Here is a 12,020-nt window from a genome sequence, read left to right on the forward strand (position 1 = left end):
GGAAACCGCCTCTGCCTGCGTCACCCGCCTGCCTAGTGACATCACCCCCTTGCCCAGTCACTCTATCGAGTCACCTGCCTGCGTGGCCTCCTGCCACGTCACTGCCACATATCCCTGCCACCGTACCTGCCACATCACCATCCGTACATGATGACGTCATCTCGCCACGTCGTCCTGCTGACGTCACCCGTCGTACAATGTCACATCATGCTGACATCATCAGCATCTTTTTGGCGCAAAGGCGCGAAAATCGCACTTCGGAGCCCTGGAATCCGATTCTGAGGCAGTTTTTGATGAGCGATTTGCGCCATCGCTAGATTTTTTGGGCCTGAATGGGGAATCTTCGGGGAATCGTTTCATTTTGCGGCCCCCAGCAAGCCCGAAAAACGCCGAATGACCCATTTTTCCTCGCGAAGCTTGCCGGAAGGAGCAGAAAGCAGTTTTGAAAGAAACAGAGGCCTAGCAGCGGCCATTTATTTGTGAATAAGACCCACAGCACCTCAGAATAGTATCAATTTATTGCCAAAGGGTATCAGAGGAAGAAGGAGAGCCAAAGAGTATCAGTCGAAGATTTTTAAAGGGCTCGAAGTACTTAAACATTGATGAGCACCCCAGAAAGTCAAATCAAGAGGAGTAAGCCCATCCTAGCTCTCAAATCACAGTCAGAGGCATTTAAAACCGCCGAACAGCAAGGGTGCAAAGACCAATGCATAGTTATAACAGATGAACAGCACAAAGCCACCAGGATAGATATTAACTCATTTTGATACAGCTGCCCCCAGCAAAGCTCAAAGATATTTTCTGGCATTTATTTCTAGATAGGATTAGGTTAAAGTAATCAATTTTCTGTCAGATCTTGTTACACTAAAAAATGTCACCATGACTACTTACAGTTAGTATGGCTCAAATCAACAGTCATGCTACCCTCTTAGGCAAGTCTTATGCCTCTGCTATCCATCTCAAACTCAAAGAAGAGAGAAAGTCTTGTAAAAAATGTGTTTATCTCTGGGGTCGCAGGTTCTCTCTAGCCTTACCTGCGGGGACGCTCACAATGTTCACAAAAGCTGCGTCCGTGGACGCTCTGTATGTTAAGGGACAGGTGCGTCCTTCTGTAAAAGGCAAAATGCGCGAGTTTCATCTTAAAAAAGTTACTTGTGGTTACTTCTAGAACTTTCTAGAGGTCGGTTTGATGAAATGGATGCGCCTCCAGTTGGTTCATGTATCCCTATTAAGGAGGAACTTATCCCATCAATAAGGGAGCTATCCCACCCAAAGAGGGGGATTATCCCATTGATGGTGGACCTGAATAACCTCTTTACAGCACTATAAATAAAGACATTGAGCCAGAGGGAGGGGAGGTTGGAGCTATACATTTTCTTTGGGTAAATGTTGCAGGAATTAGGACTCCCATTTAGAACCTTGTGAGGAGAGATTGTCTTTGCTTGATTCTACTTGGAAGTGGGTGAGCTTTTTCAAAGTAGAGGAAAACCCTTGATGGACCCTGGGAGGAACTTGCACAACACCAAGGCCAGGTTGTAAGAGTTTCTTTGTTTCGTTATTAATACAAACTGGTTTATTTTTCTCAATAGCTTGTGTTAATGAGTTATTTCATGTGTTCCTTGGTCTGCATGTTGAATATATGTTTTATTATATGAAATGCAAGTGCTTGGTAATTGTTTGATTGTTTGTGGTTGCAGGAATTGACTTGAAGGAGGAGCTCATCCGGATCGGCAAGGACGGACTACAACAATAGCGTTTTGGAATAAGGTAAGCCTAAACACTTGTAGTTTTCATGTTTTAAAAGGTATATTTAGAGAAAGATCACTCCATTTTGTCTTGTTTGTCGCTAGAGAGTTTAGACTCCTAGGGAGGTCAGTTGTGTCTGCACAAACGACTTTTTCTGCCATGACAAATTGGCGACTCCACTGGGGAATCCATTAATGAGAAAGTCTTTTCCTTTGTGTGAACTTTGCTCTGTGAAAATCATTTTTATTTTCTGGTTTTTGACTGTGAGAATTAGTATTTGGGTGGCTTAGCTTTAGATTTAGTTAGATTTGGTTTTTCTTAACTTTTCCAGAAGGACGCACTCTCTGAGTACTGCACAGTGCGTCTTTGGACGCGCTGTTGCCGTTTGCACAGAGCGGGCCCGCACCTGTTATAACGGGTTGCCTGCGTCTTCCTGTAAAATTTAGGAAAATTCCATTTTTTGCTTTAATTGCTTTTAGATTTTGATTTTTCTTAGTGTTTTCTGCCCAGATCCTTTAGTACCCTGTCAAGAATTTTCACCTGAACTTGTTTTGTGAGCTTTGAGTGTTTTAGTGGATTTCAACGAAGTTTAGGCCTAGGGTTTGATTTTTCAATAGGTCCTGTAGTGACTTTGACAGTAGAAAGTTGTCCAGCCTTAGATCTCTCTGGTTAGTCAGCCTTCTTAGAAGTCGGGCCTGTCGTAAAGTCTCCTTGTGTGAGCAGCTTGCCATTTAAGTTGTTTTGGGTCAAATTTCGAATTACTTGTTTATAAAGTGTTGATTTCCATTTTACAAAAGAACAAAAAGATTAGAGTTTTGTTTTGGCTAGTTTTTGGTTCTGCAATAATCTAGTCCTTGATTTGATTGTGATCAAGTAAAACACCTTAGAATAATCATTGTTGGTTTTGGCCTCGTTAAGATTGCTTAGAGTAAATTTACCTTTTAGTTTGCTTATGAGTGAATTTTCGTAGATTTTAATAGTTGTTAAGATTGATTTTTGGTTATATTAGATTTATTTGCTTTATTAAAAGAAAAATACAAAAACATCTTCTTTAAAAGTCTTGTTTCAAGTAGCTTTTTGTTTTTGAAAGAGAAAAAGAGTTTTTTCGTGCATGTAAAGAGCGGTCATGTTTTTTATGCTTGGAAAAGACAAACGAATTGTTTCTTTGATTGTCTTCAATTAAGAAGTTGCTTTTATAAAGGTTGCATTCTCTCAACTTTTTAGTTAAGCAATTCATCGAAAAAGTAAAGTAGTGGGTAAATCATCCTAGGTGCATTTTGTAGTGGTTTCGAGTCGAGTCAACACACCACTGGTTTCACTTCCATCACCTTTTGACTTAAGAAACAACCTTAAAAGTAACGCTTAAATTAAAATCAATCTAGTAATTTTTATTTTTCTAGGGCTCTGAAACACCAACATAGCTTAGGCTAGGGTCTTGGAGTAGGTGAGTACTTAACTCTCCAAGACTACAAAACCAAACAGATAGTTTATCTTGAGTAGATTAAATCCAATTGTTTCAGTTATACTCTGGGAAAGCTCCTCTTAAAGGAGAAGCACGAGCTCGTGTCCGAACCAGTGAGGGGATCATTCCCCCCTCGTTGGGAACGACGCCAGACAGTACGTATTACAAACGGTAAACCTCGGATTAACCATTGTCGAGGAGCCAGGGGTCACTTATCGGTAAACCTTGGATTATTGTCAAGGAGCCGGTAAGGGGATTGAGCTTGTTACTCTGCCCTTGCGTGCTGTCGGAGTTTAGACTGTTCCCCCAGGTGTAATTGTTGTGATTGGTAACTTTAGTGACCATAATCTTTAGGGTTCTACCGAGGTGACGGTGGAGGGAAGGTCCCACTGTACCTGGAGCAGACGTCGGTTATACTCACTTGGATTTTCCGGGGGGTTCACTTCACTTCGAGACGGTTAAAGTGGAGGAACTTGTGCCGGTCTATTCATTAAGCAGGTTGCCGGGGTAACTGTTCCACCCGCCATTTCTGTACTGAATCCTGCGAGGTTGGGCCTAATCACCAACTAGCGCTTTTGGTCCGGAAGACTACTGTTTGTGTTTGGTTTGACGCTCTAGATTATTTAGGCGTGTGCTTCAAATTTGTTTGCTTCTTAGAAGACTTTAGGTGGTTTGATTTGAAATTTTTACTTTGTTTTCGTGTGTTGTAGTTAAAAATCTTTAATTGTGGCGAAATTACCGAGACAGTCCCGTAGACTTCAGGGCCAGTCTCCTGAAGTTGTTTCTGTGGCCGAATTGTTGAGAAGATCCCGTAGACTTAGGGGATCACCTCCTTGAGACGACCCGGGTAATTTAGAAGGTTTAAAGGTCCTTGTAACTCCTCCTAGTGACAGCAGAGTAGGTTCACCTGAAGAAGGAGAATCTTCCTTGGTAGTCCATCCAGATTACCAAAGTTTAGAAACAGGTTACAATCCCGAAACTGTTACAGTTTCCGAGCTTGCTGGTAGTTTTTCATCTGCCAGTGAAACAGGCGAAGAACCTGAAATTTCCGAACCTGTTACTCCAACTTCTAGTGTCCCTGATTCACCGAGAATAGAAAGAATTATCACCGAAAATCTACTTTCTGGTTTGATTGCTATAGAAGAACTTGCTCCAGAAGAAGATATAGGTGTCTCTCACCTTGAAGGTCAACTTACTATTGATCTAAGGGAGCGTGAATCCATCTTTTACAGTCCTCCTAGAAGTACTTCTTGGTACCTTGCGTTAACCAATTTTTTAGACAACTCAGTCGGTTTTTCTACACCTCGTACTCCTTTTCCACCTGGAGGTATTCATACTCCTGTAAATATGTCTGGTCAGTCGTCCGTGTTTACACAAAGTCCTGAATCTTTTTTACACGGCGGTCCTTCTGTTCCCACTGGGTATCAGTCACTTTCTGGTACCTTTGCGGGGGCATCTCCTCAACCCGTTGATCATGGGTTATTTGCTGGAAACAGTGGTAATATACCATTGGGTGTAGGAGACATTTACATGATGTCAGGTTCAGTTCCCGTTTCCCAACCTCAAGGTGGCCAATTGCCGCCTGGGGGGCAACCGCAGTTAACGCCTGGGGGGCAACCTCAAGGTACACAAATCGTGTCTGGGGGGCAACCTCAAAGTCAGTATGTACCTATGGTGCAATACTTGCCTCAAGGTCAACCTCAGCCTCAATATGTACCCCAAGGTCAACCTCAGTATCAATATCAACCTCAAGGTACACAAATCGTGTCTGGGGGGCAACCTCAAAGTCAGTATGTACCTATGGTGCAATACTTGCCTCAAGGTCAACCTCAGCCTCAATATGTACCCCAAGGTCAACCTCAGTATCAATATCAACCTCAAGGATGGAAACCCCAAGGATGGCAACCTCAAGGTATCAACCCCAAGGTTATCAACCTCAAGGGTACCAACCTCAAGGTCAAGGTCAACCCCAGTATCAGTATTTACCCCAAGGTTATCAACCTCAAGGTCAATACTCAAGTCAAGGTTATCAACCGCCTCAAGGTCAGTCATATGTTCCAGTATGGGAACTGCACCTTACAATTATCAATCCTACCCTCAATCTGGTTATGGATCTCAGTATCCTCAACCTGTTACGGGTCAGTACCCTGGAATGTTAGTGTGGGATCCATCACAGGGTCAACAGGTGTTGCAGCCAAGTGTACAGATGGTTCCTCAAGCTGGACAACCCGTAGTTTCTGGTCCAACCCAGCAACCGCAACCTGTCCAGCCCAATGTTCAAACTTCTGTAGCTTCGGTAGTTACTCAGCCGTCAATTGCACCTAGTACTCCATCTCAAACGGCTGCTGCAACTACCGCTACATCTACCATACTTACTTCTGGAGTATCGACGGCTCCAGTTTCTACTGTCCCTGTTACCACACCTCAGACATCTTTACCGTTGTCTGGATCTACGATTCAAACCACGGTCCAGATGCCTGTAGGTCAGCCTGGTACAAGTACGGTTGTGACTACTCAACCTCAATTTGTTCAACCTCCGTACCAGGGACAGTACCAACCTGGGCAAGCTGTCCAACAACCGGTTTACCAGTATCAACCGTATCCTGGGTACACTTATCAACAACCTCAACAACCCCAGTACGGTCCGGTTAATCCTGGTTTTCCAGGAGGATATAATATCCCAAATGCGACTCCTGTTCCTAGTTATCCTGGATATCCTCCTCCTGGGGCTGGTATTGTGACCCAGAGTTTTAGAGATCCTAACCGGCAGTTACCGTTTATTGCAACTTTGGATTTACCCGACTTGACGCGCCTAACGAACGATCCAATTCAATATCTTCAGTTCTGGCCGCCAATGCCAAATAAGTTGCCCAGCGATATACCCAAGTTCGAAGGTAAGTCTGGAGAGGATCCGTCCAATCATGTGATGACTTACCACCTCTGGTGTGCTTCGAATTCTATCTCAGATGATTCCATCCGCTTACGTCTTTTCCAGCGTACACTCATTGGTCTCGCGGCCAAGTGGTACATTGAGTTACCACGGGCCTCTTTTTACAACTTTAGCCAGTTAGCTACCTCGTTCTTAACTCACTTTCAGTTGCCGGTCAGATACGATAACGGCACGGAGTTATTAACTTCACTAAAACAATCGACGTCCACGTATATTTCTGATCACATTCATGAGTGGAGACGTCGAAGGAGATTAGTGAAAGTTTTTATCCCGGACCAAATCTTAGCTGAATGGTTTGTCAAATCATTATTACCGAAGATTACTGAAGATGTAGCTAAGGCCGGAGTAGTTACTGAGGAGCAAGTCATTGCTCAGGCACAATACCTTGACTTAGTTTACACTCAGTCGGGTACGTTACACGAGAAGATTCCGGATCTTCCAAAGTCGAATCAAATCGCTGCTGCTCCTTCGGGATCTCATGCCGCTGATGGTATGATTGGTATCGTGACTACGAAGAGTAAGAAGAAGTCTTCCAAGGCCTCCAATACTCCAATTATCACTTTGCCTGATTCTCCGACAGGAGAGTCTTCTCCTCCTGAACTTACCGCCGACATTCACGCTGTAGAGTCATCTACGGCCAAATCAAAAAACGGTGGAAAGAAGAAAGGAAAGAAGAAGGCTAAAGCAGACAAGGCTCCAAAGGAGAAAACTGAAAAGTCGGAAACCAATGACGAAAAACGCAAACCTCGATATCCTTGTCTTATTTGTGAAGAGGATCATTTTACGAGAGATTGCCCTCATCGGGCCGAGGTTGTTAAAATAGTCAAAGGTTCTCCCACTCCTGCTGTGTTAAAAAATCCATTTCCAGAGCAGGAGAATAAGATGATAGGTTCTTCTTCGAATGCCAGTGAAGAACCCATTTTGATGATGTCTCATGTGAGGATTGCGACTCGATCGCAAGATTATGGTAGTAAGGCTCCTGTTGATGGCAAGGAAGCAGAATCTTCTCACTCTAACCCATCAACCTCAGCTCCTGGTTCCGATCCACTACAGATCGAAAAACCTAACCCAGACTTAGTGATTAAGCCGCCCGCCAAGGGTGTACTTCGAAGGTCTGCTTTCAATCCACATGCGAGAGCAGCCCAGAATTACAACATTGTTGAGGACTTAGCTGTTTCACCTTCAGCAATGTCGGCACTCGAAGTGCTGCAATCATGCCCAGCACAACGGAAATTGCTTTTGTCGGCTATCGGAGCTGTCGATGTTCAGGACCCGAACCTAATGATCTTTGATCTAGAAAATAGTACACCACGTCTCCCCCATCAAATGGCTTTCCAAATTCCAGTGATAGTCAAAAACAGGCCTATTCATCGGACTGTGATTGATGAGGGAGCTTCTACGTGTATTATGTCGATTCAATGTTGGAGATCGCTTGGTTCTCCTTCGTTGAACCAATCCCCCACCATCCTTAAGGCCTTTGATGGCCGTGGGTTCCGTCCGTTTGGTATTCTACAAGAATTGCCTATAGGGGTTGAAGGTAAAACCGTTAGTCTGGATGTGGAAGTGGTTGATGCCCCTCTAGACTACAACCTTCTTTTGGGTCGAAGTTGGTCATATGCTATGACAGCGGTCGTTTCATCGGTCTTCAGAGTAATTAAGTTTCCACATAACGGTAAGATCGTGACTATTGATCAGCTGACATACTTTTCATCCGACCCAGCCTCTTCAGAGAGTATCCAGCATGTTGGTAAAACGACAATCCCTTATAGGGACGTTGGTGTAGGTTTAGTTAAGGATTCCGGTTTACTGGGAACTTTTCCTCTCCCTCCACTCAGCGCAGATCCTTCATTTGCAACCATTCATATGATTACATCAGAAAACATTATTTATGATGATCCTTGGTTCGTCCCATCTGACTCTGAGATAGACTCACTCGGTGATGTTATGCCTTTGAGTCCATATGAAATTGCTTATGAAGCTCTCATGTCTTTTACTGACTTTCATTCAACCGAAGTCGACCAAATGAATGTGGTCAGTGAAGAGTCACTTTTCACCTCACCCTTAGAACGGATAACGTTTCCCGAAGTCGTGTCATCTGACGAACAACTTCGCGAAATCCTAAGTGTAGATGATCTACCATGGGAGGATCTCCATCACAGATCTTCGTTTTTACCTAAGGATGATGCATTTGAAAATGATTTTTCATCTATCTTTACCGCTGAATATGTCAAAGACGCTCAGGATCCAACGAAACATTCTGATTCAGAGTTGAATTTAGGGAATATTTCTCGTACTATTCCCATTGATATTTCAGTGAAGCCCGGAATCGAGGAAAACATTCATATAGGTGCCGCATGTACTGAAGAAGAAATCCAAACTTACAAGGCCCTATTCCAAGAATTCCGCGACGTGTTTGCCTGGTCTTACGAGGAAATGCCGGGAATTGATCCTGCCATTGTTGTTCATGAAATAAAGACCTACCCGGATGCTAAACCCGTCCGGCAACGGTTGCGTCAAATTCACCCTCGAAAAGCGGCTGCGATTAAAGCAGAAGTCGAAAAGCTGTTGAAAGCAGGTTTCATTTATCCGATCCCGTTAACGGATTGGGTATCGAATATTGTTCCAGTCAATAAGAAACAAGGAACAATAAGAATCTGTATCGACTATAGGGATATAAATCGAGCTTGTCCAAAAGACAACTATCCTACGCCTTATATCGATCAAATTATTGATGATTGTGCCGGAAGTGAAATGTTTTCCTTCATGGATGTTTTCTCGGGCTATAATCAAATCAATATTCTACCTGCCGACCAACCAAAAACGGCATTCATTTGTCCATGGGGGACATTTGCTTATTGCAAGTTACCTTTTGGGCTTAAGAATGCCGGGGCCACTTTTCAACGGGCGATGTCTTATGCATTTCATGACATCAAGCACATTGTGCAACCCTATCTCGATGATTTGCCTGCTCATTCTTTACATCGAGCTGATCACCTTGTCCACCTACGAGCAATCTTTATGAGGTGTAGGCATTATCGAATTCGGTTGAATCCCCACAAGTGTGTTTTCTGTATAGAAACAGGTCGATTGCTGGGATTTGTTGTTTCAAAAGCCGGCATTCGCGTCGATCCCTCGAAAGTCGAGGCTATCATCAAATTGCCTCCTCCTTCGAGTTTGCGCCAACTCCAAAGTTTGCAAGGGAAAGCGAACTTTTTACGCCGATTCATCCCAAACTACGCCGAGGTCACTAAAGGTTTTACACGGTTGTTGAAACAGAATGCACAATTCTTTTGGGACGAGATTGCCCAACAATCTTTTGATGCACTTAAACACGCGTTGACCCATGCACCGTTATTGCATCCTCCCAACTACAACCAAGACTACTTCTTATACCTCGCAGCTTCGCATTCCACCATTGGAATGGTGTTAGTTCAAGAAGATGAATTCGGAGCGGAGCATGTGATATATTATCTTAGTAGGACCTTGAATCCCACTGAGCTAAAATATTCGCATGTGGAGAAATTGGCCCTGGCAGCCGTTCAAGCTGTCCAGCGTTTCCGTCACTACATTCTTCTCCGCAAAACTACAGTTATTTCGGATTGCAACCCTATGATTTATATTTTGACAAAACAACTGCTAGGGGGCAAGTACTCTAAATGGATTGTCATCCTGCAAGAGTTCGACTTGGAGTTCGAGAAGTCCAAGTCTAAGAAATCCTTAGTTTTTGCGGAATTGATGTGTGATTTCCCGAGTGCTGACACAGAGACTGTGGCAGAGGAGTCCATTGCGGACGAATCTTTGTTTCTTATCAGTACTGTAGATCCGTGGTACGGGGATATAATCATTTATCTCCAAACCCAAACCTTTCGGCCTGAAGCTTCCAAAGCAGAACGTCGAAAAATTCGGTTTCAATCCCAGCCATACAAAATTATTGGAGATACACTTTATCGCCGGGGGGCAGACTTAGTTTTTCGACGTTGTTTAACTCACGAAGAGGCTGAGAGGGTTTTGAATGATTGTCACTCTGGAGCATGTGGCGGTCATATGTCTGGGTATGCCACAGCTCAGAAGGTGTTGCGCGCTGGCTATTTCTGGCCGTCTATGTTTAAAGATTGTATCATTGCAGTCAGGAAGTGCCACAACTGTCAAGTGTTTGATCGCAAGATGCGCGCTCCACCTGCTCCTCTCCACCCTATAATTGCCGTTGGTCCATTCGCCAAATGGGGTATCGACTTTATTACTTGTAACCCTCACTCGGCCGGGGGGCATGCGTATATCATCCTTGCGGTTGATTATTTTACTAAGTGGGCCGAGGCGATGCCTACATTCGACGCAAGCGGCAAAACAGCTGCAGTTTTCGTATTCAATCATATCATAACTAGGTTTGGTGTCCCACAAGCAATCATTACTGACCATGGGAGCCATTTTCGAAACGTCATGATGACTGAGCTTACAAGCCAGCTTGGTTTGCGCCACGATAGCTCTACTCCTTATTATCCGCAAGCCAACGGTTTGGTTGAGTCTATCAACAAAGTTCTAGTTATCATGATCCGACGAACCATTGGTGTTCATCGGTCGAATTGGCACAACATGTTATTTTCAGCGCTATGGGCATACCGAACCTCAGTGAAAAATTCAACAGGGTTCACTCCTTTCCAGCTAGTTTATGGCTTAGAAGCTGTGTTACCCATTGAATGCGAAATCCCATCACTTCAAATGGCTGTCGAATTACTTCCAGCTACTTCCGAAGAGGAGAAACGTTTATTGTACTTGGCTAAATTAGATGAGACTCGACGTGACGCTACATTGGCAATCGAGACTCACGCGAAACGAATGAAAGCTCAGTATGATAGAAATGTAACCCCTCGAAGTTTTTCGGAAGGAGACCTAGTACTATTATATGATCAAGCTAACGATAAGCTAGGTGCCGGAAAATTCGTTCCCATGTGGCATGGGCCCTACATTGTAAAGCGAAAGCTAGCAAAAGGGGCTTATGAGCTAGTTGACTTTGATGGGGACTCTTTGGGTAAACCCAGAAATGGACTTTACCTAAAGAGGTATTATGCTTAAATGATGGGTATGGAGAAATTTTTAGATAGGTTAGATTTTCTTTCTAGCTAGCAAGTGTGTTAGTTTAGTCAGTGTGCTTAGCTTAGAGAGTGTGGTTTTTCGTCGTTATTCTGGCTTATCTTGGTTTTACTCTTGATATTGCAGATGTCGACGCCTCTCCAAACATACATTGGATTTGCTGATGGTGCTTGTCGTAGTACACGGAACATCTCTTCCGCAGCTTGGGTTATCTATTCGCCCTCTGACGAGTTAGTTTCTATGCATGGGGTAAGCCTCGGTCAAACAACGAACAACATTGCAGAATACAGTGCAGTGATTGAATTATTATCCGAATCTATTTCATTTGGAATTCGACGTTTGATAGTGAGGTTAGATTCTGAACTTGTTGTATTACAGCTTAATAGAGTTTATGCCATTAGGAATCCTGTGTTATTAAGGTTGTTTTTGAGAGTGCGTCTCTTGGAACGTGAATTTGATTACATTGAATATCAACATATTCCAAGGTCTTTGAATACATTAGCAGATGCAATTGCTTCTCGAATGTTGGACAGACATTTACGATAATCATGCAAGTAAATTTAAAAAACATTTCATCACATATGTTAAACAAGATAAGCCGGTAATAGTGATATATATAGATAGAAGTGTGTCAAAAAATATATACATCGTCTTCGATCATAGGTTGAAAACACCTTATGATCGGCAAAATGATAGTACAAAAAGTCAAAATGTCACATGTGACTACAAAAGTGACTAGTCAATCACTGGTGGTGCTCTCTGTATGACACCACT

Source organism: Pinus tabuliformis, chromosome 2_1 (assembly GCF_031772625.1).
Source record: "Pinus tabuliformis cultivar Carrire ecotype Pingquan chromosome 2_1, CPIR1, whole genome shotgun sequence".
Taxonomy (NCBI): Eukaryota; Viridiplantae; Streptophyta; class Pinopsida; order Pinales; family Pinaceae; genus Pinus; species Pinus tabuliformis.